This window comes from Symsagittifera roscoffensis, chromosome 1 (genome assembly GCF_963678635.1).
Source record: "Symsagittifera roscoffensis chromosome 1, txSymRosc1.1, whole genome shotgun sequence".
Taxonomy (NCBI): Eukaryota; Metazoa; Xenacoelomorpha; order Acoela; family Convolutidae; genus Symsagittifera; species Symsagittifera roscoffensis.
The window spans coordinates 93283371-93307066 of NC_087062.1; the positions used below are offsets into that span (position 1 = coordinate 93283371).

The 23696-nt window shown below is 35.6% G+C and overlaps 1 protein-coding gene across 1 annotated transcript in view; it reads left to right on the plus strand.

Moving 5' to 3' along the window:
• The window catches only part of LOC134840775 (uncharacterized), a 225823-nt gene that overhangs the window by 21496 nt on the left and 180631 nt on the right, over nt 1–23696 (plus strand). The window lies entirely within an intron of this gene.

Here is a 23696-nt window from a genome sequence, read left to right on the forward strand (position 1 = left end):
ACTGCAAGACAAGACCAAAGCTTAATGAGTTTACGTGATCTTAGATTTTTTGGCTCAAAAATACTTGTTTTCTTTGTCTTCTGACATTCTGATCATTGAGTCTAATTTCAAAAACTGATCTATAAAGGCAGGGGCGGATCTAGGATTTTCTCGAGGGAGGGGGGCGGATTTTCAAAAAATTTTCCAAAATTTTGACGACTTTTTTTTAGGTCGACCAAATTGATTTTTCGAGCTCTCCCAAAGCACTGTTTTGCCCCTATTTTGGCAAAATTTTCAGCTCCGCAGGCAAATTTTTGAAAAACAGTCAAAAAAGCCGTTTTTGGGCACTTTTTGAAAAATTTTGACAAAAAAATCGCGGTTTTTTGGCGCGCGCTCCCCCTTAAAAATAGTTAATACTGGCGCCTAAGGCGCCCTTGGAAAAATTTTAGGGTCGGTCGGCCAAAAATGGATTTCTGAAAAAGTATCAAAGGGGGGACCCTTTGGGTCGGCAGGGGGTCGAATCCCTGAGGAGGGGGGTTCGCCCCCCCTAAAACCGCCCCTGTATAAAGGTCATTTTTTGCATCTTGTTCCCGCCACGAAATGGAAAAAAAAACTTTGAGATCGGATGTGTTTTGTTTCTAAAACGTTTTTTTACTCAAAATCAGTTACCACAAAGTAACGCAGATGGGTTGGATTGATGTTACATGCATGTAACAATCTTTTTCACAATAGATTCGGGCAATATTTACACAAGCCAAGCGTAGTGCTAGGACATGAGTCAATAATACTCGAGATGGGTGATCCACTCCATGACATCAGGATTTAATTAGTTTCAGCTTTTCCTTTTTTTTGCTTTTTTAGGGCTACTTTTTGCCGTTATCTCGCTTGTGTCTGCAAAGTGCAACTGCTCGGAAAATGATGTTTTGTAAATTCGAAAAAGTAAACTATTAAATGATCTGTGATCGGAACCTTCTGTTCTTCTTGCTATACAACCAGATTTTAATTTTGTAACAATTTCAAGTATACGCATGAAAAACTTTTTTCTGGTTTGATTTCTGATTTCATTTTCTATTTAGCTTATTTATGTTGATAGAAAGAGCAAAATTTAAACTATCAAACAGCAAAATCTAAAAGTCACGAAAATGCGATGGGTTTCTAACTTCGACTAGCGAGTATAGTTACTAGATTTCCCAGCGAAAGAAAAGTTTCTGAAAAAAAAGATTCGGTTTTATCGAAATAGGGAAGTTTTATCAAAAAATCAACAGAGTAAGTTGTTCGTCAAATTCAAGGAGCGGTAACACCAGAAGTTTTTTTTTGAAGTTCAAATTTTTTCGAACAAACAAGTTTTTCTGTTTCTTTGAGTTTATTACTCTTTTCCAAAGATCAGATGGACGTGTTTAATCCAATTGGTGTCTAATTGCGGTAAAGTTAATAAGTTAATAAAGGCTAGTTTTTTTTCTAAATTATAGTTAGAAGTATAAGTGAAATGCAATTTCGATCGAAATTTTCTTAAAGAGATTGATAAATTTTTTCTTTTTGTTGCGTTAACCTAAATCAAACGTTTTCATTGCATTTTTGTCTGTCTGCAGAGATCTGTTTTCCTGAAACAATAATTTTTAAACTGCCTAGATGTCTGAGCTGACAAAAATGTGCTAACATTATAGCCCTGAAATTTTTGTAAAACTGTTTCTTGATTTATGAAGCAGTTTTCATTTTATTGAGCCTTGAGAAAGGCTCATTGTTAGGTTTTCTAAAAATAACTATGAGACACATTTTATAAAAGAATATTTAAAAAGGTTTTTTTCTCAATCAATTTTGATGTGAAAAAAAAATGTTTCAATGTTCTATTTCTGCTGAGAAGTTTATAAAACTCTCGTTGTACTCGAGGTGTTATCTTTACTTTACACTGGCGAGAAGCTAAGTTATTGAAAAAAGGTACTAGATTGTCTTTTGATAAAATCCATCTACAAAAATCAGGGTCTGGAAACAAAACAAGAAATAAATTAAAAAGGTGAACTATTTTTTATAGATAATGAAATTCGGCAAATTTTTACGGCAAAGTTTAGTTTAATAAATGGTTCATAAGACGTAAAAATAAAGCTTACTGTATTTTTTTAGCAGCATTTTTTTGGGTTTTTCTTAGGAGTTTTATAGACTATTGACTTTGGAACAATTCTATTCTAGATGCGACGGAAAGTTGAGGTTTAAAAAGTTGGTCAGAATAAATAATTAAAGAAACACAGTAAAACCTTCATCCTTTATCAGTTTTTATCAGTCGAGTTTCGCTTACAAGTTTCAGAATGCTTGCCATAAACTCATGTTTTTTAGTTAAAACTTATTTACAAAGTTTAAAATAATCACCTTAAGTTCATGTTTCGTCTACCAATTTATTTTTTCACCAGCCTATTTTTTCACATTAAACGAAGTTTGTTTGAAGCAAATACAAGAGTTTTCCGAAAATTAAAATTTAAATATCAATTTCGACTATTTTGCTACTGGAAAATTTTGTCCAATTCCTGGCCAATGCTGCTTTTTTGTCCATTTCCTGATTTTTGAAAAAATCATTTGTTTTCTGTTTTAGTTTCAAATGAACCTAAGCATGTAATAAGCTAAACATTTCGATGTTTTTGCCAAAAACACTTGTTACAATTAACTTCTCTTCAATTTAGTTAGCGGTTTAAAATTAAACTGCTTTGTTAAAAAACTTGCGTATTCTTCTCTCTGAACTAAATGTGGCCACCAGGATGAACAAAAATCAATTTTTCGACCATATTTTTAATGACTAATTACGCTTGCGAATAGCAAGCCATACTTGTCAACGGGCCGGGCCGAGGTTTTCACTTTTGTCAACGGGCCCCAACGGGCCTTACTTTTATTGACTAACCAATGTTATGTTTCATTGCGCACTGTACAGCTTGCAGTGTGCTAAACGACATGACTACTACGTTCACTGCCGATTCTTTGCATTTGTGGAAGAAGACTCTGTGGAAGAACACTCTGTGAATTTGTTTTTTTTTTACCAAAAAAGCAGCAACGGGCCCCAACGGGCCGATATTTGATAAATTCCCTGTTTATCGGGCCGCCAACGGGCTCGACTTGAATTATATCGGGCTGGGCCGGGCCTCAATTATGGCGGCCCGTTAACAAGTCTGCAGCAAGCATTATCAAATGGGAATATAGACTTTCCAGGTTGACACTTGTTTCAAACAACCACTTGAATCACTCGGTATTTTAGTTTCTAATGAATTGAATTTTCTCCGGTACACGTAGTCTGGTACACGTCTCCGATACATGTAGTCTGGAAGCAAGGAATACGCCTGGGACGGCAAAAGTCATAGATTCGAATCTGACCAGGACCTGTTTTTTTTCAAACGGCAAATTACCGGCTTAATATTTGCCTCCTTATGTTTTGTCGGTTTAGTTGCCACATTTTAGATTTTTTTACTGTATGAAGTGTTCACTGTAGTTTTTTATGTTTCCATTTACACCTACATTTACTCCTGCATGTTTTCTTTCACCCCTGTAATTTTACTAACCTTGATTTTTATCTTTTCCTTTTTCTTACAATTTTTTTCCGCTGAAATTTTTTTGGGCTGAATGGTTTCGGCTCTTACTTGATCGGCTTACTGACTTAACTTTGGTCATTTGAGGAAACCATAATTTGTATACGTTCCTCCGGATTGCACAAAGCGTTAAAAATCTGAGAATAGAATTTAAAGTTCAAAGTTTTTATGACATTTTTTTTCATTCGAAAATTGTTTTTGAAAATTTTTTCACTACTATCAATTGTCTTTCTGGACGTGTTCTCCGCAAATAGAACATCCTTCCAGACTACATTTTGGAGTTTTCGAAAAATTAGTTAGAAGTTTGCTTAGAAGCTAGCTTCGAAAACTTTTCTTTTTTTGGAGTTAATGGCTGTCCTGTCTGCTATCTTGCAAGGCTATTTTTGTTGTGGTATGGCAAGTGATCCGAACCTCTGCTTTGCCTCTGGGTCATGAATCATCTGAGTTTTTCTGATTCCTCTCAACAAATTTGCAAAATTTCAATCGGTTTCTTTTTTTCTTGCAATTTTTGGAATGTTTGCTTGAGCAGAGCGCTTGTGAGAATATTGTATTTCTCAAACCTATCTCTTTCAATCTAATTACCTTAGCGCAATTTTTTTGTTAGTTCGTTTGATTGTTTTCTCGACAAAATAGCTTTATCCTTATTTCAATCTGCTGAGTTGCCTCTCTCACTTTCTCCTGCCTCCCTTCCCTCTGTCTTTTTTTAACGTGTGGACCCAGCGTGGACAAAAGAAACGCTATTTTAAATCGACCAATTAGTGATGGCATGTTTGGACTGCTTTTTTTCCTATTTTATTTCCAAAAAGGTTGAGGTTTTCAATGGTTTTCCTTGATGTTAGGTGATTCCAAATCTCTCTGATTTTATGTTTTTAAAAATTAGGTCGTACTTATTTGTAAAAATTTAAGTTTTTTTTGCGATTTTTGCGATTTTTGCGATTCGCAGAGGATCTATGAAAAACTATTCAGCAGGGGGCGGATCTAGGATTTTCTCGAGGGGGAAGGCGGACTTTAAAAAATGTCTAAGCTTAAACCGTTTTCTTATCTCCCAACATTCCAGACTGAATTTTTTTGTCGAGCGAAGCTCTTTTTGCCATTCAAGGTCGTTTGTTTTTGCGCCTAATTCTTTTAAGTGTTGCCACTATTGCAGCAATTGATCAGGCGTTACCACTATTTGTCAGGTTGTGCCATAGCTGAAGCTAGAGGTCAAGTGAGAGCTCGTTCTCACACACTGCCATTGCAATGGCAGATGATCTATTAAACGATCTTACGATCTCAAATTGAACGCCTTTCCGCTATGCTTAGTACCTCTGAGGAGAAAATGCAAGTCGAGCTTCCAAATAAATCACACTTCAAACCGCAGAAATAGAGAATTGAGAAATAGTTAGGTTTTTTAAGGATAACGTCGCCACTGCGTTCAACTGATTTTTTGTGTTACCAAACAATTTGTAAGTTTCATTTAAACTTATTGTCTTTTGAGCTCGTATATCATAATATTTTTTATCACAAGCAATGTGCTGCTCCGCCTCGCCTCTGTGATTAATGTTTGAACTGTTAGTAAGCGTTTTTTAAGGAAATATTTCATGATCGTTTCTCTATTTCTGCTGTTTAACGTGTGATTTAATTGCATTTTTTTTATAACTACGGCACATACGCTACACTTTCCTAAAGTAAATATGAAAAAAATATGGACCAAATAACGAATTTAACCAGATCTTTGCAGCAGGATGGGTTAGTTTCAGATACGCAGACATTATGTTCTTCTACTACAATTCGAGTTGAACTAATTTAAATAGATAGCATTTCAATGGTTATACATTTGCCAATGGCTTCAAGCTCAATAATCTGTACGTGCGATGACTTTGCACTCAGCTGCTAATTGGAGTAAGCGCCGTTGCTTCTTCGATAATCATACGAAGATAAACGTCGCAGTTTTCTTCTTAGTCCAGAAGCGTCCACATTTGGATCATATTCGCACCAATCTGATTGGTCGACGGTTCGCAAATCTATATCGATTTCGTTGGCCACAAGAACCTTGGTGATCGTTTTCTTGAGCTCCAGTAGATTCGGAAACCGAGAGCGTGAAAGAATCGTCATCCTTTGGGAAGACAAAAATAAAAAGTCTTGACAAGTGAATACAATAACTAAGTTACTGTCTTGATGGAGAATAAACACAGTAGGCAAAGAAACAACCGGGTAGTGCTTAAAACCAGAAATTAGAAGCCGAAAAACGCCCAGATTTTTGCCGTTGATTTGTGTAAATGTTGGCACAGCAATGTAAGTCGTATTTAGGTAGGATTCTGTGTACCCATGGAACTGGTTGACGTCAACTGTCAGTTGCCAGCCTGAAAAAATGAAGCAAATTTTACAGTCATGAATTGGCTACTAAATAAAATTGCTCTTATAGCGCTATATTGATTTTTTCAGGAGATCTTCCCTCATCCAGTATCAAGCGTTAATAATCGATTATATTACGATTTTAGTACCAGTCTCACTGAAATTGAGAAACAATCGATTTTAATCAATTAATAATCGACTATAATCTCTTTTTTTAAATCAAATTATAATTAATTATAATCCATTAAAATCGATTATTTATTCGTCTATTTTTCGATACAATTATAATCGATTATAATTGATTATGATCCATTATTTTTATTCAAAATTCTATTTCGTTAGTTTTGCACAAAAATCCATTATAATCGAATATAATTGATTATAATCCCTTTTGTTTGTCCATTTTTGTCTTCGAAGTTGCATCTAAATTGCTTATATTTTATGCTTTTTGTGGACGTTGGTTCCTATGAAAAATGATAGAAAATTTTTCAAAATTTTCCAATTAATTCATATTTATAAGTGTTTTTTTTCCATTTCTTCCCCATTAGAGTTGTTTTGTGATGCATATTTTAAGATTTTATAAACACCAAAACATCAGCAAATTGATTTAGTTTCATGATTGATTCGGAAAAAGTATCTTTCATCTATCGCGAGAACCTTTCCAGTCATATGAAAGGATCTCTGTGAAACTTTGGTTTTGTGGTAAAACTTTGTGTTCAGATGAACCAAAGTGTTCAAGAGATTTCTCTTTTAGAGATTTTCTTATGGACACAAAAATAATAACCCATAGTCCCATTTTACTCAAGAAATCAAGAAACTTCAAGAAACACTATGGTCTGAACTCATTAATTTCAAATTGTAATGTCTCACTGGGGATATGTCTTTTTCTTTTTGAGTCCTGCCATGTATACAACATCCAGCTTTTTGGAGATCAGGAAGGTTTTTGTTCCGACTTTCGATACGAAAGTAACGGAATATTTGTGCTCGGGGTGGGTTTTTTTTTCTTCGCCTTGTTAAAAAGTCGAAATATGCTTTTTAACTAGCCATTTTAACTAGACGGAGTTTTTTAGTATCATTCGAAAGGTTTTATTGTTTTGAGCTTAAATTTAAAAAGGTATTTCACCTGTGATCCTTTTTCGTAAAGTTATGGGGGTTTAAATATTGCAATTCTTGCCATATTGGGTCAATTAACGCGCGATATATTTCGCGCTATTAACGCGTAAGCTAGTAACGGAATATTTGTGCTCGGGTGGTTTTTTTTTTCCTCGGCTAGTTAATAAGTTGAAATTTGCTTTTTAATTAGCCATTTTAACTAGACGGAGTTTTTTTAGTATCATTCGAAAGGTATTATTGTCTTGAGCTTAAATTTGACAAAAATATTTCACCTGTGATCATTTTTCGTAAAGTTATGGGGGTTTAAAGATTGCCATTTTGTCATATTGGGACAATTAACGCGCGATAAATTTCGCGCTGTTAACGCGTAAGCGGAAATTTAATCCATATTAGAAATCATTCCAAATTGGTTGAAAGAAGCTTATTTGCCATAATTGATTTGTTACAAGGAGCGAAATTTATCTTTCTGTGCTTTATGTGGCGTGTGGGGGAATGATTTTCAAAAAAAATTTAAAATTTTAGAAGAAAAAAATTTATTTTGTTTAATTACATATACCTTCTTTAGGTTTTTGCTGCTCCATAAACCTTAAAACGCAGTGGGAACATTCAGGGCTTCGCCCTGATACAAGCAGTCTTGTTTAATTTTTGCAGATGAAAATTGAAAAAATTACGCGATAACGCGCGAACAAATTGTCAGAATTTGTCAATTTGGTGACCAAAAAAACTGTAGCCGATCTTCAGCTTTCCTTGAGCTTTTGATATATTTTTTGGTTTTGAAAAAAAAATCATTATGATAAATAATTGGACCAGGTGAAAAAAAGCGAATTAAAGCCTTAATGCATTCATGTGCTAAGCGCAAATCTGATTCGTAGAAAAAAATTTTAGTTTTAACCGACGAAACATTTTCCCCTTCAAATTGATTTACCATTGGGTCCAGAGAGGGGTCCGAATAATTAACCACAATACATAGACATCAAGCGAGCAACACTGCTTTTGTGAAAGAAAGAGCTAATAAACAGTGTATTCATGACATGAACTTGTCTTACGCTATTCTCGTAAAACGCGGTAAAATCATTTAAAATTGTCATCATTTGTTGCGAACTAATTAGTAATATTTTCGATTTCTGTGAACAACAAAGAGACAATTTAAGACATAGTAATCAGCATCTTGTCTTAAATACAGTGTGTAGATCAAGTTAAAATCCACCCCCTAAAACCGTTTTACAGGAAGGAACATGTTCACTTGGTTCAAAGTTGGAGATTTCAACCAATCACAACTGCATATTTACATTCAGAGCTGAAATTTTTTAAAACCAGAATGGAAGTTTAAGATATCAATTACTTAGCCAAAATTATGAGGCTGGACGTTGAAAATCGTTCCGACCACTGAAAGTGGGCAGGAACTTTGTATTCGGGCGTGTTTTATTTTTTTAACTTTTTTTTACGTTTTTTGTTTTCAACGCAAAATCAGGTCCCAAAAATAATCATCGGATTGAACTGAGTGATATTCTTATTCAAGCTTTTTCAATCGCGACTGACTCGAACGACATTAAAAATTCCAAAAAAAATTCCAGTGTCGAGAAAAACGGGTTTGGAACTTTTGATTTTTAATTTGGAGCGAACTAAGCCTTGAACATTTTTGATTTCTTTTCGGAGTTCTTAGTGCCCTTAAAGGAATAAAAAAATTCAAAGTTTGAAAATTTTTCTAAAAAAAATTTGAAAAATTTCAAAAAAAAAACAAATTTTGAGTTTTTTTAAAAAGTTTTTAAAACTATATCTTTTTTTTCGTTTCTCTAGTCGTTTTGAAACGAAAATTGTTTACTATGAATGTCGAATATATACCTATATTCTAGTTTTTCGTTCAGACCCTTTTGTCACCTTTGTCACACCACGCAGACAAAACTACAGTAATTTGAAAGAAAAGTCGTCGTATTTTTTTCTGAGACTATGGTCGGAACATTCTTTGCACGTGACCGGCTTTTGAAACTGATTGAATCGATTTTGAAAAATTTATTTTGAATTTGTATACTTTGTTGTACACATTTGCAAAGGATCCGATTTCCAGCCCTTTCTGGGACGGTCGAACCAGTCGAAACAGGGACGGATCTGGTGAAACACCTCCACTTTTCTACCTAATACTTAAAATTTTTAGATCATGGTCGGGTACTTTTTGTTCGCTATCAAACAGTGAATATAATTATGCTCTAAAGTAGGTATAAACATTTTAGTTACTAAAAATTGTTTTTCAACTGAGTTTTGAAAATTGCTATAAGGACAAAATTGATAATTAATGTGAACTATTTGTCAATTTTTTATCAGCGCGTAGGGTAAACGTTCAATCAATCCGCGTCAGAAGTCTTTTCAGACTGAAATTGAAACATTTTCGGTCGGATTCTAGGATAAAAACAGGCTTCATCAAATGTGAGCTCAACAAACCAACAGAATCAACGACTACAAGAGGCTGGATCTAAAAGAACAGTTGGAAGTTTTTACTACTCAAAAATCAGCACTGTGATTCAAGCTCTCTGGCGAGCATTCTGAAAGTTGGAAGAAAAAACTTTATGATCACTTAAAACGTTATTTGTTACACTAAAAAAAACATCATGTGGTGAGCTCAAAACTCAAATACCCAGCGTTTTTGACGCAAGAAACGAGGGAGAAACACACTAATCACATTCCAGAAAGATAAAATTGTTAAGGGAAGGCCACGATCCAATTTGGAAACAAGTAAAGATGGTTGTTTCATTAGTCAAGTGCAACTACTATAAAGAAGGAACAAGAAAGTTACCACTTTACGAAAGTTCCCAGAATGTAGCACTAGATGCGAAATTTATCAACAGACAAAAACTCAAAAACAAATATCATTTGCCTAGCATCAATGAAGTTCTGGACGGCGTGAATCAATTAATCTTGGCAAAAAAGTCTGTACTTCTGAGTCTAGTCTCAGAAATCTATAGAAGTCGTTATACTTAACAGTGTTACGTATGAAATAGGCCTCTAGTCAGTTAAAACAAGCTCATAAAACCAAGCTAAAAAAAGCTTTTTCAATACTTTCGGAGGCAATGCTTTGGGGACGTATAGAGTTATATCGGGTTATTTCGGCTAAGTGGACAAGCCATTGAACTTGAAAAGCAATAGATAGACCCATAAACCCCAATATATTAGATGACATACGTTTTCTGTCAAAAAGAGGTGAAAATGAACACAAACAATTAGTAAATAAGCTTATGGAAAATCTGGTTGACGAAAATTTATCCTTGAACAAATAGGATAAACCACAAATCATAAATCATACGCATAGTCCAGTCTCAATTTTTAATTGCTTACAAAATTTTTTTTGATTCCTTAAAGAAACCATATTTCATTCCGGCCAAAAAAAGTGTGAAATTCTAATTTGAAAATGATAAGTTAGGTCATTATTTATTAGAGAGTGTGTTAATCCCATAAATCTTAAAAGCAGAGGCAATAGTAAAATTGAATCCACCTTTCATTGTGAAATTTCAGAAAAACCTTTTTATGTAGTATAAACCACCTCACTTAAATCAATCCAAAAGCGACCAGCTTAACCAAATAACCAAAAAACTGGGGCCATTATTCAAAAAAGAGCATTAGAAAAAGAAGCTGAAAAACATGAAGGTATCAAAAAAATATCAGGATAGCAATCGCCACGAATATTTCGAAAAAGTATATTATGAATCGGAAAGAAGAAACTTAAAAAAATGCAACGCTAGTCATAATAGACTAGGGATTACATAGGAACAAGCAACAGAAATCAATTTTTGGGTACTTTTATTGTTCGCATTAAATTATCTAGTTACCAAGGAACATAATAATCATTTAGTGACTTCGAGATCCTCACCATCTCATAGGCAGTTAGGAGCTTCAAAATTGTCTGTCAGGTAACGAGATTTGATTGCAACAGATCTCAAGTTCAGATCTCAAATTGCAACAGATCTCATGGGTGTTTTTGATTATCTATCAAGAAAGCTCAATGGAGACCCTTGGCCCTAATCAGAATTAGACAAAAATTTCGCGGTAACATCAGTTGATATATTTAATGCGGTAATCGACTGATTAAACAGTAAGATGAATGAAAGCAATACGCTTAACCGAAACAAAAAGGAAAGAACGAAAAATAAAGAAAACACGTCACCGTGCGGTTGCTATGGCAACCAAAGTGTTCATTAATGAACAAAGCTTGACCACAACAAATTTTTTGATTTTCACGACACATCAATCAGGGAGATTTTTGCTCAAACTCAAATAAAAAACAATTCAGAGAGTAAAAAACAATTGGCTCTTGAGATGGAAAAAAATCAATTGAGGAGAAAACTTGTTCGCACGGAAAAAAATGGATCGCGGAAAGCGACGGAACTTCTCTAATTCAAACAGCTCTCAAACAAGGTCACCACAAGGAGTGACTTGGATTATACCGAATAAAAATAAAGATTATTCTTGAAAGAGCAAACTTCCATCTTTTTGGCATCTAATGGATATGACCCCAAAGAAATAACTGAAGTTAGAGGCGACTACAGAAAAAGTCTTGAAATATTACTAGATGAGAAAGCTGAATGAACAGCTGGAACAAAGTCACAAGCAGATCATAGAAGTGGATTCAACTATCGAAGAAGAAGAAACAAATTGAGTGTCGTCGAGCTGAATCGTGAAGAGCGCTATCCGTCATGAATGTATAGCTACGGACTGACTGAAAAGCTTGGGCAAGAAAGACTATATAACCTCACGAGACTATTCGACAAAGTTTTTTGGCCAAACTCACATCAAAAGATACGTGGCTTGACCGAATTAGACAAAAAATAGAGCAATGATACAGACAGAGGATCAAGCTAACCGGTTGTGGAGCCATATGGCCGTGGTTGATAACTTTGTTTTAATAGACAATAGATAAACAATACCAATCCAACTTAAACTAGTATTAATGCAACGCATTAATCGAAGACACGAGGCAAGGAAAGGCTGAGCGCTATTATACAAAAACAAGTAAGTATGCTAAATACGTAATGTTCAAGCTTTCCGCTGAACCATAATTACTGATTATGCAGCCGGGCCAGTAAATGCAATAAAGTTACGAGGGACATATGTAAGTGCATAAAAAGAACAAAACAAATTTACTCAAAGTAATTGAAGGACTCTCAAAATTTCCGTCGGAAAGTAGTACAAAATCGAGGGACGTTGAATTGACAATAAAGTAGGTACAAACGTAAACTGACACTCACGAGGTTTTTAAATCAAAAAGACCCAAGCAATTTTTGATATTTAAAGAAAACTCGATGAAAAACTTTGTTAACGAAAATAACATCGAACTAAAAGATTTTTCGTGGGGAGACAATGGGTCTTAGGTTTAAAGGAAAGAATTATACATTCAAAAAATAAAAGTTTCTTGACAAAACAAGCAAAAGATTAAACTCCGTTTCAGTGCACTCACCAGAAGTTTAAAAAGGAACAAATAGAAAACAACCCATAAATCGCCATCTGACTAACAAAGCATGAAGATTGAGATTATAAGGTAAATTTTTTTTCTTCAAAAATGTGATTGCTTAGACCAGAAGCATTTAGAGAAATCGACACTGACAAAGTCGCTGCTAAAAACTAATCGACCAACAGAGAAACGTTAAAAAAATACGAAAAAGATGAGAGATTTGGTTCACCAGCCCAATGCTCAGGAAGCAATTTTCAACAGCAAGGGGAAAAAGAGTCATGGTCCAGAAGCAAATGCTAGATAGAACTACCATAGGAGAGACGCAGTGCAAAACGACATTTGGAAGAGAATAATCTTGAAAGAGCCAACACCCATCTTTTTGGCAAGTAATGGGGACGAAACGGGCGATACTAAAAAAAAACAACTGGAGTTAGAGGCGACTACAGACAAAGAGTTGAAAGACGACCAGACGAGACAGCTAAAGCAACTGCTGGAACGAAGCCACGACAGATCATAAAAGTGGATTCAACTATCGAAGAAGAAAAAGAAAGTTAATTGAGCCGAATCGAAAAATGAGCCAATTTTTATATTTATAAAAATAGAGCAGTCCCAATCCAACCAAAATCAGTAGTAATGCAACGCTTCCATCGAAGATACGGGATAGGCAATGCTGAACGTGTCAATTTACTTGTAGTGGCATAACATACAGAAAAACAAAGTGAGTTTAGTCAAAGAACTGTAAGAAGGCTAAACATGTACTGCCTAAGAAATCCGCTAAATTATTTACACTGTTTACGCAGCCGGCTTGGAGTTGCAATCAGACTACGAGGTACCTGTGGAAAAGCATAAAAAGAACACAACAATTTTTACTCGTACCAATTGATAGATTCTCAAAAATAAGGTCGGTAAAAAGTTCAAAATCTACGGGCGCTAAATCGACAATAATTTTCTTACAGACGTATTTTGACACTCTCGAGTTTCAAAAAATCAATATGAAACAGTCTTTTCTCGTGAATTAGAGAAAAGTCGATGAAAAGTTTCTGTAATGAAATTAACATCGAAAAAAATCGATCGTTGGGAGACAATGGGGTCGGTAATTTACTTGAAAGAATTATAAATTCACTAAAAAGAAGACTGGGAGTGATGTTAATCATCGAAAACATGAAAAAAAAATTCAGCATCAGTACACTCACCAGAGGTTTACGGTGGAAAATGTAAAAAAAAACATGAATTGCCATTTGAGTAAATAACTTGAATTAAGGGATCTCAAGGGTAAACTTTTCACACACAAAAAAATTGACACTGACAGTGTCGCAGTAAAAAAACTCGACCACTTCAGAGAAAACGTGAGAAAAGAACAGAAATGATGAAAGAGCAGGATCACCAGCACAATGCTTAAGCAATAATTGTCAACAGCAAGGGAAAAAGAGCTCCTGAAGGCTCTGCTAGAGGAAAATGCTGTAGCAATTAACAAAACTTGAAGTTGAGATTTTCAGGGAATTTTTTTTTCTATAATGTGATGTTTAGACAAGATGTATTTAGAGAAATCGACACTGACAGTGTCGCAATTAAAAAAAACTAATCGACCAGTCCGAGAAAAAACATGAAAAAAAAAACAAAAAAGATGAGAAATTAGGGTCACCAGCCCATTGCTCAAACAGCAATTTTCAACAGCGAGGAAAAAAGAAAGAGTCAAGCTCCTGAAGACTCTACCAGAGGCAAGTGCTGGATGGGACTAAAAAAAAGGGAGACACAGTGCAAAACGGCATTCCACAGATCATTGAAGTTTTTGGTTTGACCAATCCAGAATTGAAAAACGATCTCAAAATTTCTATGGTAAAACTATTTGAAGTGGACAAACCGGGTATCTTAAGTTTGCCGTCATCGATGACGCTCTTAAAGGCAGTTCAAAATTCTCAAAAGCGGAAAAGCAATTACTAACCCGCTGAAAAAGTGAGTTTTTTCCGAAATGGATTCAACAATTGAAACAACTGGGTTTGCTACACAAACGGTCCAGAGGCGAGACGCGCAAAAGCTGCACTAGCAGCAGAAAAGAAAAAAAGAGAAAGAAATTGAGTCAAAGAAAATGACAACGGAGATACCAGAGAATGTAACGAGCAGCTCGAAGCCGAACAAAAAATCAACACAAATCCAAGTTCTCTCGAGAGGAATCCGAAAGAAGGCCGATTAAATCACGCTACAGAATGTCTCAGAAGAGAAGGGGATGACAAGTTTGACCCACCACCGTTTGGAGAAGCACGACCAAATTTGAGTTAAAAGTCATCAAGAATTGGACAACCGATCAAGCTTTCGCTGAAAGAGATCCAGACGGAAGTCAAAACAGAGGAAGCATGTCGAAAGCCGCAGTACAAATATTATTCAAGGAATTTTTTTAAAAGACGACCGGAGCGATCAATTGAAACACGATTAACGCTACTTGAATGAAATCTATTCAGAAGAAAGTTTGACTACTCTTTGGAACAGAAGATCCCATGGAATCCAAATTCGAAAAAAAAATTGGACATAGACGAGGCTATTAATTGACACCGCTGGAATCAAGTTAAATATGACTAAAGTCACTTGAACAAAGTCTTTTCAGAAAAAACTTTGACTATAATCTTTGGAACCGAGCGATCAACTGAAACCGGAGCAATCAACTCAAACACAACTAACGCTACTTGAACGAAATCTATTCAGATCAAACAAGGGTTAACTCTTTGAAACGGAAGACTCCATGAAATCCAACTTAGAAGAAATGGGACAGAGAATGAACAACCTCTAGAGCGAACAATCTACGCATTTAATTTGGATTTTGGTTTTGAAAACACCAAAATCCAAATTAAATGCGTTTATTGTTCGCTCTAGAGGTTGTTCAATCTATGTCCAATTTTTTCTTCTAAGTTGGATTTCATGGAATCTTCGGTTTCAAAAAGTTATAGTCCAGGTTTGTTCTGAATAGATTTCGTTCAAGAAAGTGAAAACTTTTGCAATTAAAATTAAAATTGCAAAATTTAACAGTAACCACTTTATATTAGCGTATGAAGGTCAATATGATCATAAACAAGTCTCATCTGTAGGCAGGGGCGACCCAATTGAATTTCTGAGCTCTCCAAAAAAAAGACCCCGTTTTGGTCCACTTTTCTGCGCCGCAGGTAAAATTTTAAAAACAGGCCAAAAACGGCAATTTTAGGCACTTTTTGAAAAATGTTGACCAAAAAATTGCGTTTTTTTGGCGTGCGCTCCCCTCTCAAAATTAGTATATGTATGAGCTTTTAGAAAATTTTTAGGGTCCGTCACCAAAAATGGATATCTCAAAATAGTACAAAGGGGGGAACCTTTAGGTCGGCAGGGGGTCGAACCCCTAAGAAAAAGTACGTCCGCCCCAAACCCCACTCCCCCCCCCCTAAATCCGCTACTGCCTGCAGGTAATTTTTTCATATTTTACAGATAGTTATCTAGTTAAAACTCAGGTAAACTGGAAAAAATCGCTATTAGACGCTACTGCGCTTGTGACCAACTTTTTCTGTATAGCAAATATAAGGATGAAATCTTTTGATTACAAAGAATCTTTATTTGATTCAATTTTTGCCTGAAGAGAGACTAGCACTAACTGTGGTGAATTTTTGTTGAAGTAAAGTTGTACGTAATGCAGGAAGCAGGCTTCTCCAGTTGCCAGTTTTGTTCTTCAACCACGAACCAATTTCCATTCAACGCAACAGGGTCAAAGCGCACAGGGATCACACGCGGACAACCCCACGAGTTTTTTGTCTCAATTAAACTAATGAATATCGAAACTATGATACCGGCTGAAATAGCTATGAACGATGACATGGCTCTTCAAGGAAAATTTTTATAACTTAGCCTTTTCACTGCGTTTTAGAAAATCAAAGCAAGAAACAAAATAGTTAAAACTGTCGCAAGTGAAATGTTGGCAATCAAAAAAGCGGAGTTAGTCCTGAAGGCCAATTAAATTAGCAAAAGTGTCTTTGAAAGAATGGTGAAAAAAAAAACATCCGTTTTTGTTCACAGGAAATAATGTTTTGATAGAAATTGGATCAAATAAAGATTCTTTGTAATCAAAAGATTTCATACTTATATTTGCTAAACATCGGAAAGTTCAAGTTCATTGCAAAGTTCTTAGATTAATATGACAGCACAAAGCGAATCTCGTGATCGATTAAACTCATGATGCGACTTTTGAGCTTCAGCTCTCGGTCTGCAAATTTTTGTGTCAAAAAAAGACGAAGTGATCGATTCTCTTCCAATCCAGAATCTAAAGCTCATGTTTTTTTTTTGAAATAAATTATTGCACTTCTATTGCGATATAAAATAGGATTTAGGAATTTAAGAATCGAAATACAGAATTTTTGGGCTAACAACTTGGCTAGAAAAATAACTGAATAATTTTCTCAAATCTGTTGTTTTTTTTCAATCAACAGCTGTATTTCGGCAAGTCTCCGTTTCGTATACCCGCTCTTTTTGAGTTATGTTTTTATGTTAATTGTTAACATACCAATTCCGATTTGGTCTGATTTTATTTTTTGTTGTATATTGTTTAGAATATAATTTTTTATTATGAGTCCCAACTGTACAGTGGATAGGCGCGCAGTTTGATGTCTGTAGGTCTCTGGAATCCAGAGACAAGTCTTCAAACGTGTTCCGAAAGGTAAGTTAACTCCATTCACAAAAATTCACAGGGATTTCACGAGCAAAAATCTGTAACAGAAACTTTGTAGGCACATTTGTTTTATCGCGCTTTCCGCAACAAGATAAAATGCTAGTTGTTCTGGATTCCGCAAATGTAAACGGAATGCGCAAGAAGGAAATGAATTCCGCCAATGTAGGTGGAAACAGCAAATGTAAGCGTATTCGTCACATTGAATTGTCTCTAAAACTCCCCAACTTTGTTTTTGAAATAAACTGAACCAGTGCTTGCATTAAAAAAAATTGAAATCTGAGCTGAATTTTAACCTAACAATGCAAAAATTAAAAGCAAAGACTTAACCACTGTCAGCGGAATCCACAAACATTGAACCATTGGTTAATCAAATTGGTGAATGTACAATTAGTACTTGGGATAAATTTCCCAGCAAGCTTTTGGGATCATTTGGAAACGCATGATAACTGAACCCTTAATTGGAGTTTAGTGGGTTCAGAGCGGTTTCAAATCATCAGTAGATGAGATTAGATGAGAGTAAACTCAAACGATTTATTGGTGATTAGAGGATTTTTGAGGAGAGGTAGCGTACTTCAGTGTGTTCAGTTGGCACTAATTGAGATCGAAGTTGTGGTAAGTTGACAGGAAATGAATCGAGGTTGGGGGTAAGTGGGCAAGAATTGAAATCGAAGTTGGGGGAAGCTCAACTGTTAGCAGTTTTGAGTTTGAATTTTCTTGTGACAAACTGGTTAAAAGATTTAACTTAAATTGCTACTGTAACTGGAATCCGGAGACAAAATGCGGATTCCGTTTACAAGTTGCGGATTCTACTTACAATTGTGGATTCCTCATTAGCTCAATTTTTTTGTATACAAATCGTGTTAATTGTTTGTGGGTTTCGCAAAATGTTCCGGATTCCGTACAATTTGTGGCGGGTTCCGAAAAACAGCAATGTTGCGTTTCCGCGACAAACTTAATTTTGGTCTAATGAGAAACACGCATACAGTTCAGAAAATGCAGAGATTGGCCTCGTAATAAGCGCAGCAGTCGGCATTTTCTAAATTTAACACAATCGAATTTTAGCAGGAGTAGTTTAATAGTACGAATTTTTTTCCAGCTTTAAGTCGCAAACATTGATGCAATTTTGTGAGTCACCTTTACGGCTTTTTGACACATCAAATGAACCAAAAAAACAGTACAATCACACAAATTGCATTTCACAAATTTTGCAACTTACTATCTCTCGCAATTTTTTGAAATTCATATTTACACATAAGTTGGCTTTATGATTTTCTTGCAAAAAAGATATTGGGGATGCCTAAAAGTTATAATATTTTAATTTTTTACGTGCACGATTTGTGTCTATTTCAGTTTGACGAAAATTTTGTTGTATTGGGTTGTAAATTTATTGTTCAGACCATTTGAAAAATGCGGGGAAACTTTGTATTTGGGTGTAACTTTTTTGTTTTACTTTTTTCACGAAAACTCAGTTACTGCAAAAAATCATCGGAATCGACCTAGTGATATATCATATTTAAGCCTTTTCATTTGTGATTCGAGCGACACAAAAATTTTTGAAAGCATTTTCTCAGTCTCGAGAAAAATTAATTTGAAATTTTGATTGGTGTTATTTTGATCTAATAAGGTGAGCGTGCAGGATTACAATAGCTTATTTATGCTAATTTTGAGCAATCTAAACTTAATTTCACACGAGTAAATTTAGTATTTGGAGCTTTTTGCGGCATTTTTGAAGTTTTTGTGGCAGAGATTTTTTTCGAATTTTGTTGTATTTGAATGCTCCGCTTCCCATCTTTTAATTCATTTTTACATTTATCATCTACTGCTCTTTCTTTTCCTTCAAACTTCCTTCCTCTCAAACGACATGAAATCAACTTCAGTATCAATTTCTTGGTAAACTTTTTTGGCAAATTTTCATCAAACGCTTCGAATTTTTCAGATAAAAACTGTTATCTTCTCTTTCGTTTCGATAGCTTCAATCAAAAAAACCAAGTTTGTATAATTTTGAATCACTAGAAAATGTTTTTCAAACACTTATGGTCGAAGTATAGATTCTTTGAAAAAATGTAATGTAGTTTTTAGTTACAGTTTATTTCTACTCATAAATAATCTATAATTTGTCAGTTTTATTTTTCCAAAAGTATCAAAAATGATCACAATCAGAACTTTTTTCGTTACTCGAGTTTAGGTTTGATTTTAAGTTCTCTGCTGATTTTTTTGCAAGATGGAAATCTGTGCATCCAATGGTAAAAGTGCATCTGGTGGAAAAAACCCAAGGTTCCCCCCTTTCTACTATTTTGAGATATCAATTTTTGGCTGACTGACCTTAAAGTTTTTCTAAAGTTGCCGGTAGCGCCAATATATACTAACTTTGAGGGGAGGAGCACCAAAAAAAAACGCGCTTTTTTTAATCAAAATTCCAAAAAGTGCATAAAAACGCCTTTTTGGCCTTTTACTCTAAATTTGGCTGCTACACAGAAAAATTTGTCAAAATAGGGTCTTAATAATGATTCGTAGAGCTTAGAGCTCGGAAAATCATTTTGGTCCACCTAAAAAAAAGATGGACAAAATTTTCGAAACATTTTGAAAATCCCCCTTCGAGAAAATCCTAGATCCGCCCTGCGTGAAATGGCAATAGAAAAGGGCTTGTAATCGGCGAAAAATAGTTTGTTCCCTTGTCGAAGCAACTCATACCCATACCTACTTTTTCGAACTTGATAGTACCAATGGTTGTTGGAAAATAAAATTAAACTAACTCTTAAATGTTTTATTTTTTTGAAATATATATATTTTTTGTTTTTCTTGAAGCAAAAAATTTTGCTGCAATTGAAGGACAGTATCAGAACATTTAAGGCATTTAAGAACATTTAAGGCTTCGTGCTCATAAGAGAAGTCTTTTGCTTATGTTTGCTGTGTCGCTCAAGAAAATGAAGAAAAATGAAAAGGCATATCGGCCTAAATTGGGGACCATTTGTTGTTGCCGTGAGAAGGTATTTAAGGAAAGTTACAAGGATATGAATGGATCATATTCGGTACGTTTAATGAGCGATTTTTGAGCTAAATTGAGTTGACAAAGTATTGTAAAAGTACAGATTGATGTCATTGTGCGTTAGTTGATGCCGGGGGCGTTTTACTTCTGCTAACTTACAATACTTTCTCTTTCTTCTTTTCTCTTCAGCGCCAACCCCAAACAAGATCATAAACTTGGGCTACAATTAAAGTTGAAAAAAGTGGAGGAAAGAATGAAAAGAGTTTTGGTCTTGGGGAAGAAATTAAATCCCCATATGTAGCGCAGATACGTTTGAAACATTTATAAAAAGAGGTTTATAACTATTTCAGATGGTTACAACAGGAATAAGTCTTCGATTTATCAGGAGAAATAGTTGGAAGCGGGATAGTTTAGTATTCTAATTGTGTGACTTTTTGGCTCCATTCTTCAGCTCTGCAGCTCAACTAAGTAAGCATTTTGGAATTTTTGTTCAGTTAATTCTCCCTCACAATTCACGCGCCGATCGCTAGCTGTGAGCTTCGGGCCATTTCAATTTGTGTCCGAGCCCCAAATTGTCTGATTTCACCCCCTCCCAAAATCAGCAGCGACATCGTCCTAACTTAAAACCCTGCATAACCACATCACTTTTACTATCATAGAACTACATTTGGCTAAAGTAAGCTGCGATAACTGGGAGCTACTTGCTGTAGTTGTATATTATAACTTTTTAACTCTTTCATAACCAGCTCAAAAATCGGTGAAATTTGGGATAATTTGAGCCCAAATCGACTTATCCCTTCTCCGCCCTCCGCAGTTTTATGTTCCAGTTTATGTGCAAAAGTATATCTCATCCTCCAACTAACTTCCATAAAAATTGCAGGTGACTTTTCCTGATCAATACATTTGGCCCGCAGAACCAACCCAACCTCCAGACGTTTTGGACCAACCCAACCAACCAGCAGAGAATTAGAAAAAAAACTAACTGCCTGGTCAATTAAAGCCCAAATTTGGAAATAATTTTTTTGCTGCACCGTCACAGGGCCACCAAGAATGTGAGTTGTTTTTGTTTTCTGTGGAAGGTGCAGAACGTTTTTCGGATCTCCTTAACTCTTCCGCCCCTGCCCTCACTATTTATAGCAAGAAATGAGATTCGTTACTAGAGACAATATTCGCCCATGCTTAATTTAAGCAGAAGCGTTAGTGACAGGGGCGGATTTAGAGGGGGGGGGGGGGGTTGGTTGGGGGGATGCACTTTTTAGGATTTCGACCCCCTGCCGACCGCTTTGCAATATTTTGAGATATCCATTTTTGGTGACGGACCAGAAGAATTTTCTTAAGGCGCCAATATATACTTTTTTTGGGGGGGGGGACGCCTTTTTTGGCCTGTTTTTTCAAAAATTTGCCTCCAGCGCAGAAAATTTGGCCCAAACAGGGTCTTTTGAGTGCTTTGGAGAGCTAGGAAAATCAATTTGGTCGGCCTAATTTTTGGAAAATCAATTTGGTCGAAATTGTATGAAAAGAAATTTCCCATTGAGAATTGTATGATAAGCATTTTTGGTCAACCCGGGTGATCGACCTAAAAAAAAGTAGACAAAATTTTCGAAAGTTTTTTGAAAATCCGCCATTCCCCCCTCCCTTCTCGAGAAAATCCTAGATCCACCCTGATTAGTGAATTAAGTTAAACTGTTCAGCTTAGCTCAGTTAAGCAGCTTTTTACTTCTGAATTAGCCCTTAAGAGATGAATAATTCTAGTTTCGAATCGTAGTTTCACATTTTCAACTAGCTTCCAATATTATTGCATTTACTTAACAAATTACACTTTATGGTACCTTCGACAGCCGTTCATTTTCAAAAAAGTGTGGCCACATGGCCATATTTGGCAAAACTTTTGCATTTAACGCTGAAATGCTGTTTTGAACACTTTTTGGACGGTTTTGCTAGTGTTTTTTTTGGCAAGCGCACCACTTTCAGAATAGCACATATTGGTGCCAATGCCAGAGGCGCCTTTAGACAAGTTTTAGAATTAGTCAGTCAGAAATGACTGTCGTACAATGGTACCAATGCAAGGACCCTTTGAAAATACTTGACGACAACCAAATTTAAAAGTAAAATAATCAAAACCCCACCCAAACCGCTCCCCCTACGTCGACAGGCTATTGTTATTTTGCATGGGAATGATTAAATATGCACTAATTGTTCAGACTTTTTATACTATACCAGTGATGTTTTCAGACTGTTTTTTCACTATGGTCATCGAGTGGAAAATTGTCGCGCGTATCAGCAGTTTTACCTGTAAATTAGTTCCATAGGTGTGTGTGTTCTACTAACTTAACTTAGATCCGTAACTAGGATTGAGAATATATATGTTGGATTCCTGTCAAGTATAAGTAGTTACTAGTATGTTTTGAGGCTAATAATAAGTTTAAAAGGCCATCCATAGCTTTACTTTTGGGAGACAGGAAAGTAGAAAAATACTGATAAAACTTGAGCTTGGAGTTAAGTGCTTATCTTCCGTTGTTCTGTTCTAACGGGCGAGCAAAGAAGCCGCCGAAAATCGGGGATAAAAAAGGCTGCTTTAATGTTTTTATTCATCCTCTTAGAACAAGTTGGAAACACTAAATTTAACAAAACTTCAGGGAGATTGTATTGATTATTTCGGCAAAGAAGAACCGCAAAGTAACACAGGGAAAAGAAAAAAGGAAAAGAGATAGTTCATATATTTATTATTTCACCCATATTTTTCAGTTTAACTTCATTTTAAACTTCTGAACGGGACTAATTGTCTAGCTGTAAGTTGATTTTCAACTGTATTTTGACCAAAGATATTTTTTACTCGACCTTGTTTTGAAGGTCATCAAAAAAGTTTGTTATGACGTTTGTTCATAACTGCCTATTTGTCGCATTAGCGCATAAGAACATTCCGAAAGCTGCAATTGGATACTTAAAACAACCGAAGCTTTTTGGGCTTTGGAGAAACTTCGACTTGTAGCTTATACTGCCCCAAAAAAGAAGTTATACGATTTTGTATTGTTATATCTCTCCACCCCCCCCCCCTCCCCCTCGAACCGATCTCAGAGTCTGACTCCTCAGCACTCAGTACCGGATTTAGGGGGGGGGGGGGGGGGGTGCGTTGTTTCGGCGCCCTCTTACCTCAGGGATTTGACCCCCTGCCGACCCAAAGGGTCCCCCTTTGTACTATTTTGAGATATCTATACCCATTTTGATGGGGGAGCGAGCGCCGAAAAAAAAACGCAATTTTTAGGTCGAAATTTTCCAAGAAGAGCCTAAAAACGCCTTTTTGGCATGTTTTTTCAAAATTATGCCTGCGCCACAGAAAATTTGGTCAAGTTACGGTCTTTATAGTGATTTGGGAGACCTCAAAAAATCAATTTGGTCGACCTAAAAAAAAGGTCGACAAAAGTTTTCAACATTTTTTTGAAAATCCCCCCCTCGAGGAGTTCATAGATCCGCGCCTGTCAGCACTATTTGATTCTATTGAGCTATCTCCACTTTCAACAAACCGAAGAGAACTGGAGAATTTCATCTTGCTGATAAATATATTAGTAGAAGGGGCTAGCTAGGTGAAGCTACAATTTTTAGGCTTTA